We start from the raw sequence: 23328 nt of genomic DNA, 5'->3' as shown, positions 1-23328 counted from the left end.
CCAACATTGTAGTTACTCCACAATACTAACCTAATTGACAGAGTGAAAAGAAGGTAGCCTGTACAGCACAAGGGCCAAGTGTCTGTGGGTTTTCACTCCTCCCTTGTACTTGCTTGATGAATTAAGGTCACTAATTAGTAAGGAACTCAATTCACCTGGTTGTGTAGATCTTAATTGAAAGGAAAAAGCAAAAACACACAGACACTCAGCCCTCTGTGGAATGAGTTTGACACCTCTACTGTACAGAATAAAAATATTCAAAAAGATGCATCATGTTTGCAACAAGGCACTAAAGTAATGTGACAAAGCAATTAACTTTTTGTCCTGAATAGAAGGTGTTGTGTTTAGGGCAAATCCAGTACAACACATTACTGAGTATCACTCTCCATATTTTCAAGCATAGTGGTAACTGCATCATGTTATGGGTATGTTTGTAATCGTTACGGACTGGGGAGGTTTTCAGGATAAAAAAAAGAAACGGAATAGAGCAAAGCACAGGCTAAATTCTAGAAGAATACCTGGTTCAGTTTGCTTTCCACCAGACCCTGGGAGATGAATTCACCTTTCAGCAGTACAATAACATAAAACACAAGGCCAAATCTACACCGGAGTTGCTTACTAAGAAGACCGTGAATGTTCCTGAGTGGCCCACCCCCTATTTGTACAAGACTGTAAAACATGCAAACAGAACTCAAGACACTTTCATTTGGTCTGTATTGCTACATTAACATATCATCTTCATGACTAACACTGGGGGAAAGCTGTGAGTGGAGAAATAAGCTATGTGAACTCTTTCCAAAACCCATGAAATATGATTGAGACTCGGCCTCCTACTCTAGAATGGCCAAAACTCATGCAATGTCCTACTTAAACTTTTCAAATAAAGCCTATTGGTAGATGCATCATATAGACCTCAAGGATAATTATGAACATGATTTCAGTTGAATATTACTGGCACAGAATCACTCTGTACCAAATGTATTTTACCACAAGACTTAAAGCCATGTCTAAGCCAGGGTTTAAGCTACGTGGAATTGTTTTAATTAGGTCATACCAAGGACCATTTTGAATTTCAAGACCCCTGAAAAGTACAAAATAAAAATGAAACAATTATTTGATGAAAATGTTTATTTGGCCTTACTGCTATTAGTCCATAGAAACACATTGAATAACAAATTCACTATATGGAACAGATAGTCCCAACAACAACAATTCTAAAATAAGTTTATTCTGAAGTGTCTATACTATATCTGAGAGAGATAACAATTGTTTCCTGATCGTTCTTATATATTGTTTTTACATGCATTTAACCCCTTATTTTTTCCTAAACAGTCTCCATACTGTATACTGTGCATTTCCATACATTTCAATGTACCTGGAGACTTTCAACCAACATGTACGTGTTCGTGAGAGTCTCACCTTCACACAGTGGGGTCATATTAGTGTGTAGCCCAAACTGTTCGGACATTACAGGTAAAAGTTGGCAGATTGTCTGTACGTACTTCAGACGAGTCCCAAGACGCTTGAGAGGTTTGTAGAGCAAAACGGAGAACTCCGTCGTGTTCATGAGAGTCTCATCCTTCCATAGAGGGGTCATAATAGTTTGTAGGCATTCGGACGCTACAGAGGATATCGTGAGAAGAAAGATTTTCTGGATGTGTCATCGTCTGACAAACACCGGTCTAGCTCTGTCACATTTCACTGCAGATGCAAAGTGTTACATTGGCAAATGTGGTGGATTGAAACCCATCCACTGCAAAACAGATATCTCTTGCTTAAACTGACACATTTTAAAATGGGTATTTTTTATTTTTGTATTATGTTAATTCGATGTTCGGACATCAACCTTAGGGGGTAAAGATCCTAGGGAAATAACGTTTTACCCTAGTAGATTTGACCATTCTATCCTGAACTCTGGACAAAAACATTCATTTACTTTTTATCACGGCACTACACTACTTCCACCAAGCGCTGAGACGGCAGCCCTGCTTTTAAATGATATTACTCTCCAACATCAGATATTAACCACAATCTTGTTCCCTGTCCAACCCAAAATAAAACTTCTTGGTCGCATTAAAAGGAAGGGGACACTTTTAATCCCATACTCACAGTTCACAGCATCTATAGAGAAGATCAACAATAGGGGTGCATCAATCATGTTTCTCATGTATTTTATACTGTCAGTGTAAGTCTGCATATGCTGGCATTCAGAACATTGGTGAGGAAATGATATATGCAGAATGGCATGTCATTCTACTGAGATCATCAACTTTAAAAAGATAGATTTTTCTGAATAGCCATATGACAACTGACCTCCAATAGCTATAGTCTAGTGCAGAGGTAGAGCTCCTATAATTCTGTCTTTAAGTAAACCGGATCAAGCCCGGAGCTTCTAGACAGAACCACTGTCAATAAAAAAGGCTTTATAGTAAAGCGCCATAGGGAAACCTACAGACTAAAAGAGTGCTCCTGGGTGGTGGCAGCAAGTTAGGAAACACAAATAGAGACAAGGGGGGTGGATCAATTTGAGATTAGAGAGCCCCACTGGGCAGTGACCAGTTTGTGCGTTACTGTTTGTGTACTGTGTGTCTAAGTGTTTGAATGAGGGAGCAATAGGGAGGCAAAGAGACAGAGACAGTGAGAGATCTGAAGAACTATACCACACATTACAACAATTAGTACAACTACATGTAGTATAGCCCCTTCCCTCTCCCCCCGGCACAGTCTGTAAGCAAGGCCACTGAACTAGAAACAACTTTCCAAGCAAACCACTGGCAAGCCCACGGCCTTAGCCCCTCCCCTCCCGACACAATGCCAACACAGAACACATCCACAGGAATGTAGATCTAACTCCACAGTAGGAGAAATACAGGATTATGTCTTATAACTTGAGACCAAACTGTTCACTGACATTCAGATTAACTCTGTGTTCTACTGTACATTCACTGTATTGCTGGTCATTTGAAGTATGCTGAGTGTGGATACTTGAAGGGGTTAAATTAAAAAAGGTTGCCGTATAAAAAATAAAAAAAACACAGGCTCTTACGGAAAGTTTCCATGAAATGTTCCCTGAACGACGTAGAAACAGATTAAGAAATATCAGGGTGTGTCTTTCTTCACTCAGGCAAATGTAATAATAGTCTCAACTAAAACAAAAGTAGGTAGTTCTGTCAGTCCTCGAGTGGGATAAAACAGCACAGAAAGACGGATTTAATGGGAGAAGCACATCTAAGGACTTTATTGTTAAACAGTGTGTATCTTTGTGCACTTGCGAAAAAAATTCCCTCCAGTCCATCCCATTGTGTAATCCACTCGGGTCAAATCATAACCAACACAAATTAAGTTAGCCCTTCACACCCACAAAGATGCTACGCTAACTGATGCTATTTAGCGTTTATGACATTCTGCATAAAATGTCTGATTCCAATTGTGCCATTAAAAAGCCATTGTGAGGTGGCATGTGTGTTGAGGGTGTTGTAGCCACAGAGGTATAACCCTGTTAACTGACTAATGGTCTGACTAAGTTATTCAACGGGCGGCTGATGCATAACTGCCTAATAGCAACAAAATAACGTACAGTGGCTGATAAATGAGTCAACAAGTCACAAGGGACTAAGTGAATTTGGCCGATTTATGGTGCAGAGTAAATCAACAATCAGGATACTGCCTCCCCTGTTTCTCAGGAGGAATCTCCAGACTTCTGCAGAACAACAGTTTCACTTGTTTTCATTTTATATAGTAGAATATCCTGTCCAAGTCCAAATATGAGAGAGTAAGTAAAGTGAGTAAAGGTGAAGAAGTAAGAGAGGGAAAGAGTACAGGTATGTTAGATAGGCAGATGGAGAGAGGGCAGCGCACTAGGCGAGCCAGAAGAAGAGTCTTGCTCCACTCCTCTCAGCCCGTGGAGTGCATAACCACAGTGACAAATGGAGTAGGCAGGTCTGTCCCATAGGCCTGAGATAGGACCTAGAGAGTAGAGGTTGACCGATTAATCAGAATGACCGATTAATTAGGGCCGATTTCAAGTTTATAACAATCGTTACTCTGCATTTTTGGACACCGATTATGGCCGATTACATTGAACTCCACGAGGAAACTGCGTGGCAGGCTGACTACCTGTTATGCAAGTGCAGAAAGGAGCTAAGGTAAGGTGCTAGCTAGCATTAAACGTATCTTATAAAAAACAATCAATCTTAACATAACCACTAGTTAACTACATATGGTTGATGATATTACTAGTTTATCTAGCTTGTCCTGCGTTGCATATAATCGATGCGGTGCCTGTTAATTTATCATTGAATCACAGCCTACTTCGCCAAATGGTTGATTTAACAAGCGCATTCGCGAAAAATGCACTGTCGTTGCACCAATGTGTAACTAACCATAAACATCAATGCCCTTCTTAAACTCAATACAAGTATATATTTTTAAACCTGCATATTTAGTTAATATTGCCTGCTAACATGAATTTATCTTAACTAGGGAAATTGTGTCACTTCTCTTGCATTCTGTGCAAGCAGTCAGGGTATATGCAGCAGTTTGTGCCGCCTGGCTCGTTGCGAACTGTGTGAAGACCATTTCTTCCTAACAAAGACCGTAATTTAATTTGCCATGATTTGATAGAGCAGTCTAACTGAGTGGTGGTAGGCAGCAGCATGCTTGTAAGCATTCATTCTCAAACAGCACTTTCCTGCATTTGCCAGCAGCTCTTTGCTGTGCTTCAAGCATTGCGCTGTTTATGACTTCAAGCCTATCAACTCCCGCGATTAGGCTGGCAATACTAAAGTACCTATTAGAACATCCAATAGTCAAAGGTATATGAAATACAAATGGTATAGAGAGAAATAGTCCTATAATAACTACAACCTAAAACTTCTTACCTGGGAATATTGAAGACTCATGTTAAAAGGAACCACCAGGCTTTCATATGTTCTGAGCAAGGAACTTAAACGTTAGCTTTTTTACATGGCACAAATTGCACTTTTACTTTCTTCTCCAACACTTTATTTTTGCATTATTTAAACCAAATTGAACATGTTTTATTATTTATTTGAGACTAAATAGATTTTATTGATGTATTATATTAAGTTAAAATAAGTGTTCATTCAGTATTGTTGTAATTGTCATTATTACAAATCTAAATATAAAAAAAGCTGATTAATCGATATCAGTTTTATTTGGTCCTCCAATAATCGGTATTGAAAAATCATAATCGGTCGACCTCTACTAGAGAGGACAGAGCCCATTAAGCCTGTAGCACAGCACTGCAGTAATACTCAACTACTGTGTGTCTCAGACTGGCGTCAGAGGACTGGTTAATGACAGTAACCTATGGGACTGATAGAGTGGAGGTAGGTAGGTAGTTACAGATGTACTGTAGTAACTAACCGTACATGTCCATATCTACACCTCATATGTATAAGCCTACATATAGGAATCTGTATAGTACACATGCTACTGGTGATGATATCACTGCAGCCACACCTTGAACCTCAACACTGAGCACAATACTGGCAGTACTATTCTCTTCAAATCACTGTTTGTCTACACTGCTCTCATCCCCACTCTGGGATAATCTACACGGCTGATTAGCCGTCCTCAGAATATCCCTCTTCCAAAACGAGTACAAGTAAACAGACAACTAAGAGAAAGGACAGTGTGACATATTGTGGACAATCAGAGACTTGAGAACGAAAGATCAGGCCAACCGAAGAGGGCCCGACAGAGATACACGATGAAGTCCTTCAACACGTAAATACATCATTACATTACTTCTTACCCAAAGGAACGGCAGTTCGAGGAAAGGTATTAGGGCTAAACTAAGCATAGTTTGCAAATGTATCCAAGTGTTGCTTCTCTTTCTCTCTCGCACTCTCTCTTTAAATCTCCATCTTGTGTAACCAGTGTCATATTGTATTCGTCAGCTAGGGACTTGCTGTCATCATATTACGTTTCTAATCAATAACCTATACCATGTGTGTGTGTCTTACGTTATCATTTAGCTTGTTAGTAAATAAATAATCAAATCAATTTGTGTGGTACAGAATGATTAGTAAGACTCTGGTTTGTGCAGATTTACAAAGTCAACAACGTTCAGAATGAGACTGATATGAGGAAATGATTCAATGGTGACTGGTATGATACCTACAGTGGGGAGAACAAGTATTTGATACACTGCCGATTTTGCAGGTTTTCCTACTTACAAAGCATGTAGAGGTCTGTAATTTTTATCATAGGTAAACTTCAACTGTGAGAGACGGAATCTAAAACAAAAATCCAGAAAATCACATTGTATGATTTTTAAGTAATTCCTTTGCATTTTATTGCATGACATAAGTATTTGATCACCTACCAACCAGTAAGAATTCCGGCTCTCACAGACATGTTAGTTTTTCTTTAAGAAGCCCTCCTGTTCTCCACTCATTACCTGTATTAACTGCACCTGTTTGAACTCGTTACCTGTATAAAAGACACCTGTCCACACGCTCAATCAAACAGACTCCAACCTCTCCACAATGGCCAAGACCAGAGAGCTGTGTAAGGACATCAGGGATAAAATTGTAGACCTGCACAAGGCTGGGATGGGCTACAGGACAATAGGCAAGCAGCTTGGTGAGAAGGCAACAACTGTTGACGCAATTATTAGAAAATGGAAGAAGTTCAAGATGACGGTCAATCACCCTCGGACTGGGGCTCCATGCAAGATATCACCTCGTGGGGCATCAATGATCATGAGGAAGGTGAGGGATCAGCCCAGAACTACACGGCAGGACCTGGTCAATGACCTGAAGAGAGCTGGGACCACAGTCTCAAAGAAAACCATTAGTAACACACTACGCCGTCATGGATTAAAATCCTGCAGCGCACGCAAGGTCCCCCTGCTCAAGCCAGCGCATGTCCAGGCCCGTCTGAAGTTTGCCAATGACCATCTGGATGATCCAGAGGAGGAATGGGAGAAGGTCATGTGGTCTGATGAGACAAAAATATAACTTTTTGGTCTAAACTCCACTCGCTGTGTTTGGAGGAAGAAGAAGGATGAGTACAACCCCAAGAACCCATCCCAACCGTGAAGCATGGAGGTGGAAACATCATTCTTTGGGGCTGCTTTTCTGCAAAGGGGACAGGACGACTGCACCGTATTGAGGGGAGGATGGATGGGGCCATGTATCGCGAGATCTTGGCCAACAACCTCCTTCCCTCAGTAAGAGCATTGAAGATGGGTCGTGGCTGGGTCTTCCAGCATGACAACGACCCGAAACACACAGCCAGGGCAACTAAGGAGTGGCTCCGTAAGAAGCATCTCAAGGTCCTGGAGTGGTCTAGCCAGTCTCCAGACCTGAACCCAATAGAAAATCTTTGGAGGGAGCTGAAATTCCGTATTGCCCAGCGACAGCCCCGAAACCTGAAGGATCTGGAGAAGGTCTGTATGGAGGAGTGGGCCAAAATCCCTGCTGCAGTGTGTGCAAACCTGGTCAAGAACTACAGGAAACGTATGATCTCTGTAATTGCAAACAAAGGTTTCTGTACCAAATATTAAGTTCTGCTTTTCTGATGTATCAAATACTTATGTCATGCAATAAAATGCAAATTAATTACTTAAAAATCATACAATGTGATTTTCTGGATTTTTGTTTTAGATTCCATCTCTCACAGTTGAAGTGTACATATGATAAAAATTACAGACCTCTACATGCTTTGTAAGTAGGAAAACCTGCAAAATCGGCAGTGTATCAAATACTTGTTCTCCCCACTGTATATATTCTTGAGTTAAGTCGGGAAGCGGTAACTCATTAAATAATATTTACCCGTGGTGCCCCAAATTACTAATGAGTTAATTGTTACATGATTAATTTAATCAAGTAATAATTAAACGTAGTAGGTAATTATTCAATAAATAGCAGTCATCATATTAATGATAGTCACGTCACCACACAACATGTTGCCCTGTCACCTACAGTAGAAACTGATGAACACCATGGGGGAAACAAAATTGGCCAGCCACCATCATGCTTTTTTGTCCTACCAGATGAGAAGGTTCTAGTGTACCCCTTTGTCCTTCCGACTGTTGTTGGATGTAGATGTCTGATTTATAAAGGTCCCAAGCTACCGTGACTGTTATGATTATTTATTTGCAAGTTAATTACAATTTGCTTTTTGTTTTAGCACAATCTGTACCTGATATAGCAGATCTAGTCTCACATGCGGAAGTAAGCCGTCTGGCATGAGAGACTCATTGGGAGGGAGACTAGAGCAGACCCAGAAGTTCTGACTGAGCGTACATTTGAGCGACCCAAGAAAGTCCATTTACTTTGTGCTGTTATAATTTAGCAAATGGCTGGCAAACCAATCCAAGCATTGTTCACAAAGCCTATGTGCCTGCGGAGCTGAGTAGAAACTGAAGAGCTTGTTTTGAAGAATTACACGTTTACCACACTTCTATGAGCATTTAAAACATTATCCATGAATTATATAATATATATATAGTATACAGTGCCTTCGGAAAATATTCAGACCCCTTCCCTTTTTCCACATTTTGTTATGTTACAGCTAGGGATGCACAATATATCTGTGAACATATTGGAATCGGCAGATATTAGCCAAAAATGCCAACGTCAGCCTCGATGTCTAGTTTAACGCCGATGTGCAAAACCGATGTCAAAGCTGACGTGCATACCTATATAACGTAGGTACATGACGTGATGATGCCACGTAAAATGGTGCATTACACATTCAACACAGCATTCCTAACCTAGCCCACAATGTCTGCTGTGTGGATCGATCAGGCAAGAAGTCGAGCAGTAATTTGAAAGAGTAACAAAATTTCAGCGAGACAACTCAAAGGCAAAATCCATTAACGCCAATATAATGGGATTCATTGCCCTTGACAATCAACCGTTCTCTGTCGTGGGTGATGTTGGCTTTCGCCGACTGGTCGAGCACCGGTACCATGTTGCCCTACCGGAGTTACACAGTAATAGCGTCCCTGCAATTAGCTTCACGACATACTATGGAACGCCATTTGGGTCTTTGCGTGTCAAAAAAGATACACGTCAAATAACACTATTTCACGCATTTAATAAGCTTTTAATTCGACACGTCAAATTACACAGTCCTATTATAGAATGCTGTGTGTTCTGAATTTGCACGTGCAAGCCAAGCGCCACCACTACTATCAGTAGCACTGTCAAAGCTGTACAAAAAAGTCTGCAAACAAGCAAACACCGGCCACGAATTATATGTTTACAATACCACAATGGTAATAAAGCATTATTTGTTCGGGTGCAACTACTGGGGTAGCTAGCTTTAGCTTTGTACCTAGCTAGCACCAATACAACCAGCCTGAAAACAATGACCAGTAGAAACTGCAGTCATTTTCATTATTCTTAGCAATTATTTAGAAGTCCTTCTGAGTAAGTATTAGCTAGGAAGCCACTTGTTCGCCTATTGAAATTGAACTTCAGTTCATGAAAATAGATAGCTAGCCAGCTACTTAACCCTGGTGCCCAAAGCTTACGTTATAAGCAGCCAGCTAGCTTCATCTGGCTAGTGACGCTCGACTGGACTGGGTTATGTGTTGTGAAGCTAGCCACAATAAGGATTAGGCACAATAGTGGAATTTATGGTTTGCCTTCAAAATAAAAGTACCTCTTTGAAAGTGATGCAGAAGGTTACAATTGGTGGAATCATGCCATATTTAGACTAGATAATGTTAAACAAGGTTGGAATGTGAAGCAATGAAATGGAGTATCAGTCTACTCGGTGACACCCACAGAACACAACTGTGAAGAGTTCATGAAAATATTAGCATATAGCTCTTATCTTTTTCCCAACGTCCTCAAAGTTCAGACTCCAAAACATCCACACAGTATTGTTTTTCCACGGGAATACTGTTCAATACACATAGGTTGACAATAAATGTGTCTCAATTCACAGTTGTTTCAGAGTCCCGCAATAAGAGCTATGAAGCTAATGATCTATGGGTGTCACTGAGTAGACTTATACCCCATGTCATTGATCCACAATCCATAGGTAAGGCTGTACAGTGAAATAAGCATGCCCCAATGCAATTCTAAAGTATTATACATCCAGTGTGATTAACATTTGTCAAATTAACAAATTATTGTCTTTTGTTGAATTTATATAAACAACATTCCAACCTCGTTTAGCATTATCTGTTCAATTATGGCATAATTCTGCTATTTGTATTCATTTGCATCACTGTCAGACATACTTTAATTTTAAAGGCTAACTGCAATGTCCACTATTGTGGCTAATCCTTATTGTGGTTAGCTCCGCATAGATGGGTCCGACCACCATTAATCAAATAAGAACAATCTTGTAAATTAGGGCTATTTTAGATGACACCTAGCTATATAGTAAGCTAGCAAACTATAGCTACTGAAACAGATTGTAGCTTTGCTATGTTTTTGGGGAAGAACATTGTATGACCAAGCACTCTAGGTGCGCGAGACAATTTTGACCAGCATCATAGCATACATATCGATTAATCATTGTGACATATCAAATACGTGTGATATTGATTACACTGTGTAATAACTACGTTAAAAAAATGAACACATTAAATTATTATATGACGTGCAGTCATATTCAGGTCCTGATTGGTCAACAAGCTTATTTGACACGTCAAATAGTGTTATTTGACTTGCAAAGACCCAGACGGCGTTCCACAGTATGACAAATCCTGGTTGAGAATGAAACGACTGAACAAATGAACAACGAAACAGCACTACAAGCGAAATAAATTGATTATGTTTTACTGTTAATGGGGAATAAGTAAATGTCAACAAAATCACTTTTTGGTCAGTGTGGTGTGTGTCGGTGAAACCTTTAACTAGGCAAGTCAGTTAAGAACAAATTCTTATTTACAATGACGGCCTACCCCAGCCAAACCCGGACGATGCTGTGCCAATTGTGCGCGGCCCTATGGGACTCCCAATCACGGCCGGATGTGATACAGCCTGGATTCGAACCAGGGACTGTAGTGACGCCTCTTGCACTGAGATGCAGTGCCTTAAACCGCTGCGTCCATGTGTGTGTTAACTAATTGTTTATCAGTATCGTTTTTTTGGCAAGGAAAATATCAGATATCGGTATCGGGCAAAAATGTCATGGCAGTGTATCACTAGTTACAGGCTTATTCTAAAATGGAATAAACGTTTTCCTTCAATCTATACACAATACCCCATAATGACAAAGGGAATACTGTTTTTTAAGACATTTTTGTACATTAATACTTATTTATTCAGATCCTTTGCTATGAGACTCAACATTGAGCTCAGATGCATCCTGTTTCCTTTAATCATCGTTAAGATGATTCTACAACTTGGAGTCCACCTGTGGTAAATTCAATTGATTGGACATGATTTGTAAAGGCACACACCTGTCTATATAATGTCCAACAGTTGACATTGCATGTCAGAACAAAAACCAAGGACTTGCCTGGAGAGCTCCTAGACAGGATTGTGTCGATGCACAGATCTGGGGAAGGGCACCAACAAATTTCTGCAGCATTGAAGGTCCCCAAGAACACAGTGGACCCCATTATTTGGGGGCGGCAGGGTAGCCTAGTGGTTAGAGCGTTGGGCTAGTAACCGAAAGGTTGCAAGTTCGAATCCCCGAGCTGACAAGGTACAAATCTGTTGTTCTGCCCCTGAACAAGGCCGTCATTAAAAATAAGAATTTGTTCTAAACTGACTTGCCTAGTTAAATAAAGGTAAAGTAAAACATTTAGAAAAGATTTAATTAAATTCTTAAATGGAAGAAGTTTGGAACCACCAAGACTCTTCCCAGAGCTGACCGCCTGCCCAAACTGAGCAATCGGGGGAGAAGGAGGTGACCCATCGTGTTCAAGGAGGTGACCAAGAACCCGATGGTCACTCTGACAGAGCTCTAGAGTTCCTCTGTGGAGATTGGAGAACCTTCCAGAAGGACAACCATCTCTGCAGCACTCCACCAATCAGGCCTTTATGGTCGAGTGGTAATGGAAATGGATGGAAATCAGTCCTCAGTTAAAGAAACATGACAGACCGCTTGGAGTTTACCAAAAGGCACCCAAAGGACTTTCAAACCATGAGAAACAAGATTCTTTCGTCTGATGAAACCAAGATTGAAGTCTTTGGCCTGAATGCCAAGCATCACGTCTGGCAGAAACCTGGCACCATCCCTACAGTGAAGCATTGTGGTGGCAGCATCATGCTGGGGATGTTTTTCAGCAGCAGAAATTGGGAGACTAGTCAGGATCGAGGGAACAATGAACAGAGCATAGTAGAGACCCTTGATGAAAACCCGCTCAGGACCTCAGACTGGGACGAAGGTTCACCTTCCAACAGGACAACGACCCTAAGCACACAGCCAAAACAAAGAACAAGTCTCTGAATGCCATTGAGTGGCACAGCCAGAGCCTGGACAGGATCAAACATCTCTGGAGAGACCTGAAAATAGCTGTGCAGTGACACTCCCCATCCAACCTGACAGAGCTTGAGAGGATCTGCAGAGAAGAACGGGAGAAACTCCCCAAATACAGGTGTGCCAAACTTTTAGCATCCTACCCAAGAAGAATCGAGGCTGTAATCGCTGCCAAAGGTGCTTCAACAAAGTACTGAGTAAAGGGTCTGAATACTTGTGTAAATGTTTTCTTTTAGTTTTTTATACATTTGCGAAAACCTGTTTTGCTTTGTCATTATGGGGTATTTTGTGTAGATTTAGGATTTGAAAAAAATCTATTTCAGAATAAGGCTGTAAAATAACAAAATATGGAAAAAGTCAAGAGGTCTGAATACTTTATGAATGTACTGTGGGGCGCACCTAACACCCTAATCGGTGGGCCGCCAAAGTTTCCAACCTCATGGAGACCTCATGGCACAAGAGCTATTGTTAATGTAGTGTGCACTTATCCCCGGCACAACCACCTTTGGTCCCTTAGACTGCTGACTGGACACAGTAAATGGTTGAATATAAATACAAAAAAAAAATAGATATTTCGAAATGTTCCAGATTACAAAAAGAAAAGGTTTCATATCCTGGTTTGGTCATTTCCTGGTTTTAAAACCTAACTCCGTTTTACTAGAACTTTCCAGAGGAGGTTTGCAGAAGGCGGTTCATCCAGAACATTAGTTAAATAAACAATGCAATCAGGCTACTCCTCCATTATCCTTCTCCAGTCATGCACTTGCTCATATTGGTGCTACTCCAAAAAAGCTCCCTCAGAACTTTTGACATGTGAATAGCCTAAGTCTGGAAAATATTTCACACAAAAATACATTCTAGCTTAAGATGTTTGTACAACTTCTCTTCATCAACGACTGAGAACAGAGGGATTTATGCCATTACATCAAGACATATGGCCTTCATTACAGGCTATATTCAAAATGCAAAGCTTGGCTATGCATGCCAATGTAAAGATGGCGTGTTCTCTGCTTTCCAAAAATACAACTACAGTGACCAATGATTACCCCCCTCCTCGCCATCTTAAAATAGAGCAATAAAAAGAAAGACCCTAATCCTATGGGGGTTATTTAAGAGTCCCAGGCCAGCAGAACAATATCATGCAGGTCCTAATGGTCACTAATCAGTCTGCACTGGACCATCAGCACTGCTCAAATTAAATACAATTTGATGTCACATGAGCTGAATACAACGGTAGACCTTACCGTGAAATGCTTACTTAGGAGCCCTTTCCCAACAATGCAGAGTTAAAAAGTAAGAACATTTTCAAAAATACTATAAAAAAAAACTGATCTATGCTAACAATGTACCTGGGGGCAGCACTGGGGTAAGGAAGTCATCTGAAAACATAAATTAGTGGAGTGACCTGGGGGTGCCATGCTGTGGAACACTCCCAGGATCCTCTGAAACCCTCAGCTTAGCCAATCCCCATGTAATAACCTTTATATTACAAATGGAGTGACCTTTACACACCTATGCAAACCTTTAATGGTGTAATAACGTAATATACCTATGTAATAACATGTATTTACCCAGGTGGAACCGCACGTCCTCAATGGGTCCTGCTGTAAAGAGGGCAAAATCACTTTGTCGCAAATGTACTTAACGTTCTCTCTTTTGTACTGTAGAATGGTTATTTTAATTAGTATGCCTGACTCACTGGCAATACAATACTATCCCTATAATAGTATATTATCATAGAGTGTCTCTGGGGAGACTAGGTGTCTGGCGGTGTGACCAACGGCATCATTTGCAATTTAGGTGACAGTAACGATGTTGGAGATAACATTCTACATTACAGCCAGGTCATAGGAATCCATCTCACGATAACCTCCCTGTGATGTGACTGGACGCTTTAATCAAGGAACCAAATGTCTGTCTTCCAATCTCATTATGAACAGGAACTTGAAGGGGAACACGGTATTGAATTAGCTTCAGTCTCACTCTGCCTGGGGCTCAGCTAGCATAGTGTAGATTAGCTCTGCGACTGTCTGTCTGCAGTGGTGTGCTAAGAGCCAGCCTGTTTGTAAACACAGTCTCCTGCAGAAGGCAAACAACATGCAGTAGTAGAAAATAACATGGAGCTCTCTTTCTCATCATACCCCACTGCCTAGAGTTAGGGATAGTGGTTGAAGTTGCATTCATGCTAGGCCAACATAAAATATCTCAGAATATAGCTAGCAGAGGTCTTTAGCCGCAAACTGACGTAAGCGTTAAACCTGTATCTGATAGCCCATTGAAGCTAGATGAATCAGGTCCCTGTCTGGCATTATAAAACACCCAGCTACCTCTCCAGTCCTCACTGACTCCCTCATTGAACAGCCTACCAGCCAGAGGCACTACTGTTCACTGTTCTAATACATCCAAACACAAACAGCACTGATGGAAACTTAGAAGAAAAACAGGCAACAAAAGTGTTGGGGTTCTTATCGAAGGAATAAATAATGTTACCATCTGCAATAACAATATGTAGACCACAGGTAAGGCCAGAGTTGCATTGACTGCCCCAGAGAGAGAATTTGTCATGAGGAAGAACATTGCAAAATCGATAGAGGGGGAGCTCTTAACTCTGAGCACTATGTTTAAATAGTTCAATGAGGTAAAAGATTCAGCTTTCTGCAATGTTTCTCTAGAGCACTGTTTTCTCACCGTTTGTGTCCGCCCTTCCCTCTCTAATCCCCCCCCCCCCCTCACCTGCCTTATGTTGATAAAGTTTCAAGTTCTCACATGCACAAGTATACCGAAATGCTTGACTTGCAAGGCCTACCTCACAGTGCAGTATTCAATATAAAAAATGTATACAAAAACTAAACACAAGAGAAATAAGAAATAAGAGGAAGCTATAAACAGGGTACATTTATAAATTACTTGAGTATTTGAGGTAGATACAGTTGAAGTCGGAAGTTTACATAAACTAGTTTTAATGACTCCAACCTAAGTGTTTCAACCACTCCACAAATTTCTTGTTAACTTCTCTAGGATAGGGGGCAGCATTTTCACTTTTGGATAAATAGCGTGCCCAATTTCAACTTCCTTCTACTCATCCCCAGAATAGAAGATATGCATATTGTAGATTCGGATAGACAACACTCTGAAGTTTCTAAAACTGTTTGAATCATGTCTGTGAGTATCACAGAACTTATGTAGCAGGCAAAACCCCGAGGACTAACCATTCAAAACAAATAATTTGAGGTCACTGTCTGTTCAATGAGTTCATTGGGATACTAGATTTCTAATCAACCTGTTTGCAGTTCCTACCGCTTCCACTGGATGTCACCAGTCTTTGGAAATAGGTTGAGGTTATTCCTTTGTGCAATGAAGAAGAACGGCCATCTGGAATCAGTGTAACGTTATGTGTACTGTTTGAGAGTTGCACAAGACTAGAAAAATATCGTTAGTTTGTTGTCCTCCTGTATTGAAAACAGATAGACCCGTCTTAAATTTGATCGATTATTAACGTTTACAAATACCTAAAGTTGTATTACCAAAGTAGTTTGAAATGTTTTGGCAAAGTTTAGAGGTAATTCTTTTGATATTTTGTAGTGACGTTGCGCAAATTGGAAGCTGTTTTTTTCTGGATCAAACGCACCAAATAAATTTGGGACATTTTGGATGGAATTAATCGAACAAAAGGACCATTTGTGATGTTTATGGGACATATTGGAGTGCCAACAAAAGAAATTTGTCAAAGGCATGATTTATATTTTATTTCTGCGTTTTGTGTTGCGCCTGCAGGGTTGAAATATGCTACACTCTTTGTTTACTGTTGTGCTATCATCAGATAATAGCATCTTATGCTTTCGTCGAAAAGCCTTTTTGAAATCTGACATGTTGGCTGGATTCACAACGAGTGTAGCTTTAATTTGGTATCTTATATGTGTGATTTAATGAAAGTTTGATATCATTTTTTTGGAATTTGGTACTCTACATTTTCCCTGGCTATTGGCCAAGTGGGACGCAAGCGTCCCGCCTATCAAAGAGAGGTTAACAAACTATAGTTTTGGCAAGTCGGTTAGGACATCTACTTTGTGCATGACCAAGTAATTTTTCCAACAATTGTTTACAGACAGATTATTTCACTTTATCACAATTCCAGTGGAACAGAAGTTTACATACACTAAGTTGACTGTGGCTTTAAACAGCTTGGAAAATTCCAGAAAATGATGTCATGGCTTTAGAGGCTTCTGATAGAACGTGAGACAGTTAGCCTGTCTGCTAGAGATGAATGTACATTGATGCGAAAAGTGCAAATCAATCCCAGAACAACAGCAAAGGACTTGGTGAAGATGCTGGAGGAAACAGGTACAAAAGTATATATATCCACAGTAAAACAAGTCCTATAGACATAACTTGAAAGGCCGCTCAGCAAGGAAGAAGCCACTGCTCCAAAACCGCCATAAAAAAGCCAGACTACGGTTTGCAACTGCACATGGGGACAAAGATCGTACTTTTTGGAGAAATGTCCTCTGGTCTGATGAAACAAAAATAGAACTGTTTGGCCATAATCACCATCGTTATATTTGGAGGAAAAAGGGGGAGGCTTGCAAGCCGAAGAACACCATCCCAACCGTGAAGAACGGGGGGTGGCAGCATCATGTTGTGGGGATGCTTTGCTGCAGGAGGGACTTGTGCACGTCACAAAATAGATGGCATCATGAGAAAGGAAAATTATGTGGATATATTGAAGTGACATCTCAAGACATCAATCAGTCAGGAAGTTAAAGCTTGGTTGTAAATGAGTCTTCCCAAATGGACAATGACCCCAAGCATACTTCCAAAGTTGTGGCAAAATGGTTTAAGGACAACAAAGTCAAGGTATTAGAGTGGCCATCAGTCTTATAGAAAAATTGTGGGTAGAACTGAAAAAGCATGTGCGAGCAAGGAGGCCTACAAACCTGACTCCGTTACACCAACTCTGTCAGGAGGAATGGGCCAAAATTCATCCAACTTATTATGGGAAGCTTGTGGAAGGCTACCCGAAACGTTTGACCCAAGTTAAACAATTTAAAGGCAATGCTACCAAATACTAATTGAGTGTATGTAAACTTCTGACCCACTGGGAATGTGATGAAAGAAATAAAAGCTCAAATCATTCTCTCTACTATTATTCTGACATTTCACATTCTTAAAATAAAGTGGTAATTCTAACTGACCTATGACAGGGAATTTTTACTAGGATTACGTGTCAGAAAATGTGAAAAACTGAGTTGAAATGTATTTGGCTAAGGTGTATGTAAACTTCCGACTTCAACTGTATGTACATGTAGGCAGGGATTAGGCGGAAGTGACTGGTAGCAGGACAAATAATAATAGTAAACAGTATGGCAGTAAGTGGTGGGTGGGTGTGTGCATGGTGGACACCTACAGCACCCGGTGTCACGGAAAGGCCAAAAGGATCAAAGACGTCAACCACCAGAGCCACGGCCTGTTCACCCCACTATCATCCAGAAGGTGAGGTCAGTACAGGTGCATCAAAGCTGGGACAGAGAGACTGATAAACAGCCATCACTAGCTGGCTACCACCCGGTTATTCAACCCTGCACCTTAGAGGCTGCTGCCCTATATACATAGAGTCACTGGCCACTTTAATAATGGAACAATAGTCACTTAAATAATGGAACAATAGTCACTTTAATAATCTTTACATACTACTTTACTCATTTCATATGTATATACACTGTATTTTAGTCAATGCCGCTCCGACACTGCTTGTCCTAATATTTATATATTTCTTAATTCCATTCTTTTACTTTTAGATTTGCGTGTATTGTTGTGAATTGTTAGATACTGCTGCACTGTTGGAGCTAGGAACACATTTCGCTACACCCGCAATAACATCTGCTAAATATGTGTATGTGACCAACAAAATCTGATTTGATAAATGTGTGTACGTACAGGGCTTTCAGAAAGTATTCCCACCACTTGACTTTTTCCACATTTTGTTGTGTTACAGCCTGAATATAAAATGGATTAAATCATGTTTTTGTTTGTTTGTTTTTCCAATGGCCTACATACAATACCCCATAATGTCAAAGTGGAAATGTATTAAGAAATGTTTAATAAAAAATGAAAAGCTGAAATATCTTGAGTCAATAAGTATCCAACTCCTTTGTCATGGCAAGCTTAAATACATTCAAGAGTAATAATGAGCTTAACAAGTAACATAAGTTGCATGGACTCAATCTGTGTGCAATAATAGCATTTAACATAATTTTTTAACCATGACTACCTCATCTCTGTACCCCACACATACCATAAAACTTAAATTAAAACGCTGAGTCTCTTTTAATAGCCGGGCAACCGCACACATTTCAACAAATAAACACCTGGTCCAAATTAATTGTTCACGAGGTTACCATGAATTACCAAGAATTGCTTACAAGGTTTAATGTTTGCTTTGTTACATAATACAATAATGACAATAAAATGATTGTGTCAATCATCAGTTTTTTTCCCACCAGTAACAAACTGCTAGCCTTTGGATGGGAACAGCTGAATACTGCTACCTAACTGGCAAAAGCACAAACAACTTCGGGAGTACAGACCCCAAGAAATTCGTTTTCACCTCTAGTGGTAAAAATAAGAACTGCCGAAAATGAACAATCAAAGAGGATAATTCTGGAGGGGAAAAAAACATGTTACTGAAATAGAGGTATACTCAGACAAAATAAACATGACAGTGTAAATGATAACAGTGCAGGAAATGAAGAAATGCATTAAAATCCTGGAAGTGAATGCTGGAATTAAACAATGAACTACGCAAATGAGCAAATGAGCAAAAGCGAGAGTACGTGCATTAAGGAAATAGACACGTGGCTCAAATAGAAGAGTGTCTCTAATAAGTGCCTGTTGTGTTCAGTGAGTAAAGTAAACAAACACCCGACAATGAATTAAAGTTTCACGGTACAATTATCTGTAAGGTCCCTCACGGCCTATGTACACCAGCACGCGGTAAATTGCTGTGTACTGCTTTGGCCACGCAGAGTGGCTCGCTTGTGGGCATTCTGGCAGCATTTGGCAGCAGTTCAGTTGTGCATCAAGAATTCAGCATAGCACATTTGTATGAAGGTCTGGTTATTAAATGTGTAAATAGTTTAATCGTTTCTCCATTTCATAAATGTATTCACAGGTAAATAGCTACATACAGTACCTACAAATATTACTAACAGCCATGGAAGAGGGTGAAAGGATAGCAGCTCCAACAGTCAAAGGGAGAGAGTGGGCTCCTATGAATAGGGCAGGTACTTTTGTGTAGTTCCAGTCCAGCCACCGGTAGCTTGTGGGTGCTTTATATGCACTACAGTCAATTATGATTGCATGCCTACTTATATTAACAATATAATTATTCCTATACGCCTACTGTATGATAGCTAGCAAATGAATTAGCTAACTAACGTTAGCCTGTCTAGCTGGAACGTCTGAAGAAGGAAAATGTTTTATTTCTACAATTTCCAAAAGCTAACCAAACAAAAACATAATTACTTTTACGAGACGTGTTTGTGCCGTCATATGCATTAGTAGCACAATTTAACTTATTTATATTGGTTTTTACTTACACTTGTATGTTGACTCCGTATTGACGTTGAGTTTAAAGTTTTGGCGGACTTAGCAGATGTACAATCATCACGAATTGAATTATGGGTGTTTCAAGCCCAGAAGTGAACATAATTGTACACATGCAAACTCCATCCCAAGTGGCGCAGTGGTCTAAGGCAGATTCTGGGTTCGAGTGCAGGCTCAGTCGCAGCCCGCCGCGACTGGGAGACCCATGGGGCGGCGCACAATTGGCCCAGTGTCATCCAGGTTAGGGGAGGGTTTGGCCGGTAGGGACGTCCTTGTCCCATCGCGCACTAGCGACTCCTGTGGCGGGCCGGGCGCAGTCCACGCTGACACGGTCGCCAGGTGTACAGTGTTTCCTCCGACACATTGGTGCGGCTGGCTTCCGGGTTAAGTGGGCATTGTGTCAAGAAGCAGTGCGGCTTGGTTGGGTTTCGGAGGACGCACGGCTCTTGACCTTTGCCTCTCTGAAGTCCGTACGGGAGTTGCAGCAAAGAGACAAGACTAACTACCAATTGGATACCACAAAAAAAGGGGTAAAAGTAACAAATTAAATTAAATAAAAACGAGGGCTAAGGGGCTTACATTGCAAACTTCCCTTGCTTGGACAAACAACAAAAATGTCTGTGGGGATTCCCACAAGGGCATACGGCGAAGATAAGTGGATGAGGGTGTGTCTTTTGAGTTTGAAATGGAGCCTCTGTTCACACACACACCAAGCCCCTCCCCCTGCCAACAAAATGAGAACATTTCTTCCTCTGACAGCAAGCGGTTTAAACTCGGTATTTGCATTTGAGGTTTGGTCCAACAGAAGATCGGTCATATGGACACCGAAACACAGAGACATTCAACTGTAATAGAGGAGAAGTTACCCTTTCTACTGATACCCTTTTTATTTCTCAACTCCTCAAATTGTGTACAGACCAGACACTACCAAAACGGGAGCATCAATTAACATTGATTCTGGGAAATTATTGCTCAGTTTGTCGCGCGCATTGCGGTATTATGTACCGCTAACAGCATTTAACCAAAGCTTGTTATACTGAAAAAGAAAGAGAGATACCCAGTCAGTACAACTGAATGCCTTTAACTGAAATGCGTCTTCCACATTTAACCCAATACCTCAATCAGAGAGATGCCAGGGGCTGCCATAATCGACATCCACGTCTTCGGCGCCCGGCTGTCTAGTCTGTTTTATAAAATGTTCAATAAGCATAAAACACAATTATAAGGAATTGGCAATGATTTCCCATTCTGAGAAATAAGGTAAGCCACTTGATTTCAACATCTGAACAAAGAGGACAGGCTAGCATGCTGTTCAAACAGTTGGAGATGGACTGAAGGGTGGTGTTCATAACAATTCAAACTGTTCTGTCTTGTTAGATAGCAAATAGATCCAAGTTGGCTAAACTTGAAATATAAAGAACAAAATATTAGCTGGCTACTTACTAGCACGTGGGCTTGTGCTTGAGAGATTGTTTATGAGACCTGTGCTAATTTTCTATCATGCCTGCTACAAGAAGTTAGTCATTATTAGTGAATGTGCATTTTGCATGGTTCTGGTAAAAAAAAGGGGGAAAAAAGGCTATTTTCATAGACAGACTTGAAATCCAGATCAGTGATTACTGAAAAAAAGCAGGTTAAACTATTTTGATAAAATAATTAAATTATGAATTGGTCTTCTTGGTTGTGGAAGGCTTATATTTAGCCTAGGTATAAATGCACAAGACCTGAATTGATTATATTATTGCTGACTTTTGAAATGCTGTGTGTTTGACCTTTACATTGTACAAGAAAGCATATTTGAGGGGCGGCGGGTAGCCTAGTGGTTAGAGCATTGGGCCAGTAACCGAAAGATTGCTATCCCCGAGCTGACAAGGTAAAAATGTGTCATTCTGATCAAGGCAGTTAACACACTGTTCCTAGGCTGTCATTGTGAATCAGAATTTTTTCTTAACTGACTTGCCTAGTGAAATAAAAATTTAGATTATATATTGTGAAAGTTTGGGAAAAAAAGAGATGATTTTAGGCCATATCCTAGTTGCGGATGATCAAAAGTTCCAATTCTTGGAGATCCTCACTCTGGCTTGATTCCAATCGGAATTACACATCACTTTGTAAGCCAGCATAACGTGACTTGCAGGCGTGATGTGGCCTGTAAACCAGGAGTTTCTGACCACTGTGTTAGGGTATAACTAGGCCCTGAAATAAAGGCCTTATGATATACAGTGCCTTCAGAATGTATTCATACACCTTGACTTATTCCACATTTTATTGTGTTACAGCATGAATTCAAAATTGATTAAATATATATTTTCTCTCCCCCATCAACACGCAATACCCTATATTAACAAACTCAAAACATGTATTTAGAAATTTTTGCAAATGTATTGAAAATGAAATACAATAATCTAATTTACATAAGTATTCACACCCCTGAGTCAATACGTTATCAATGCCAAAGGTGATTCTAACGGTTGTGTCTTTCTGGGTAAGTCTAAGAGCTTTCCACACCTGGATTGCACAATATTTGCCCATTATTCTTTAAAATAATTCTTCAAGCTCGGTCAAATCGGTTGTTAATCAGGTCTTGTCATAGATTTTCAAGTAGATTTAAGTCAAAACTGCAACTCGGCCACTCAGGAACATTCACTGTCTTCTTGATAAGCAATTCCAGTGTCGATTTGGCCTTTTGTTTCAGGTTATTGTCCTGCTGAGAAGTTGAATTCATCTCCCAGTGTCTGGTGGAAAGCAGACTGAACCAGGTTTTCCTCTAGGATTTTGTCTGTGCTTAGCTCCATTCTGTTTCTTTTTTTTATACTGAAAAACTCCCTAGTCCTTAACGATTACAAGAGTACCCATAACATGATTCAGCCACCACTATGCTTGAAAATATGGAGAGTGGTACTCAGTAATGTGTTGTATTGGATTTCGCCCAAACATAACACTTTTTGTAAAAAAATAAATAAATAAAGGCAAATGCTTTGCCACATTTTTTGCAGTTTTGGTTTAGTTCCTTGTTGCAAACAGTTCACATGTTTTTGAATATTTTCTTTTTCCTCTGTCAATTAGGTTAGTATTGTCATGTAACTACAATGTTGTTGATCCAGCCTAAGTTTTCTCCTATCATAGCTATTAAAGTCTAACCGTTTTAAAGTCACCATTGGCCTCATGGTGAAATTCCTGAGCGGTTTCCTCCCTGTCCGGCATCTGAGTTAGGAAGGACGCTTGTATCTTTGTAGTGGCTGGGTGCAAAAATAGACCATCCAAAGTGTAATTAATAATTTCACCATGCTCAAAAGGGAT

The 23328-nt window shown here is 40.3% G+C and overlaps 1 protein-coding gene across 7 annotated transcripts in view; it reads right to left on the bottom strand.

The window, feature by feature from the left end:
• Window positions 1-23328, bottom strand: part of magi1b (membrane associated guanylate kinase, WW and PDZ domain containing 1b) — a 211485-nt gene that overhangs the window by 146507 nt on the left and 41650 nt on the right. The window lies entirely within an intron of this gene.

The sequence above is a fragment of the Salvelinus alpinus genome, chromosome 12 (genome assembly GCF_045679555.1).
Source record: "Salvelinus alpinus chromosome 12, SLU_Salpinus.1, whole genome shotgun sequence".
NCBI classification, from domain to species: domain Eukaryota; kingdom Metazoa; phylum Chordata; class Actinopteri; order Salmoniformes; family Salmonidae; genus Salvelinus; species Salvelinus alpinus.
Note: the sequence above shows the minus strand (reverse complement) of the source record. Positions and strands in the feature narration are given on the sequence as shown.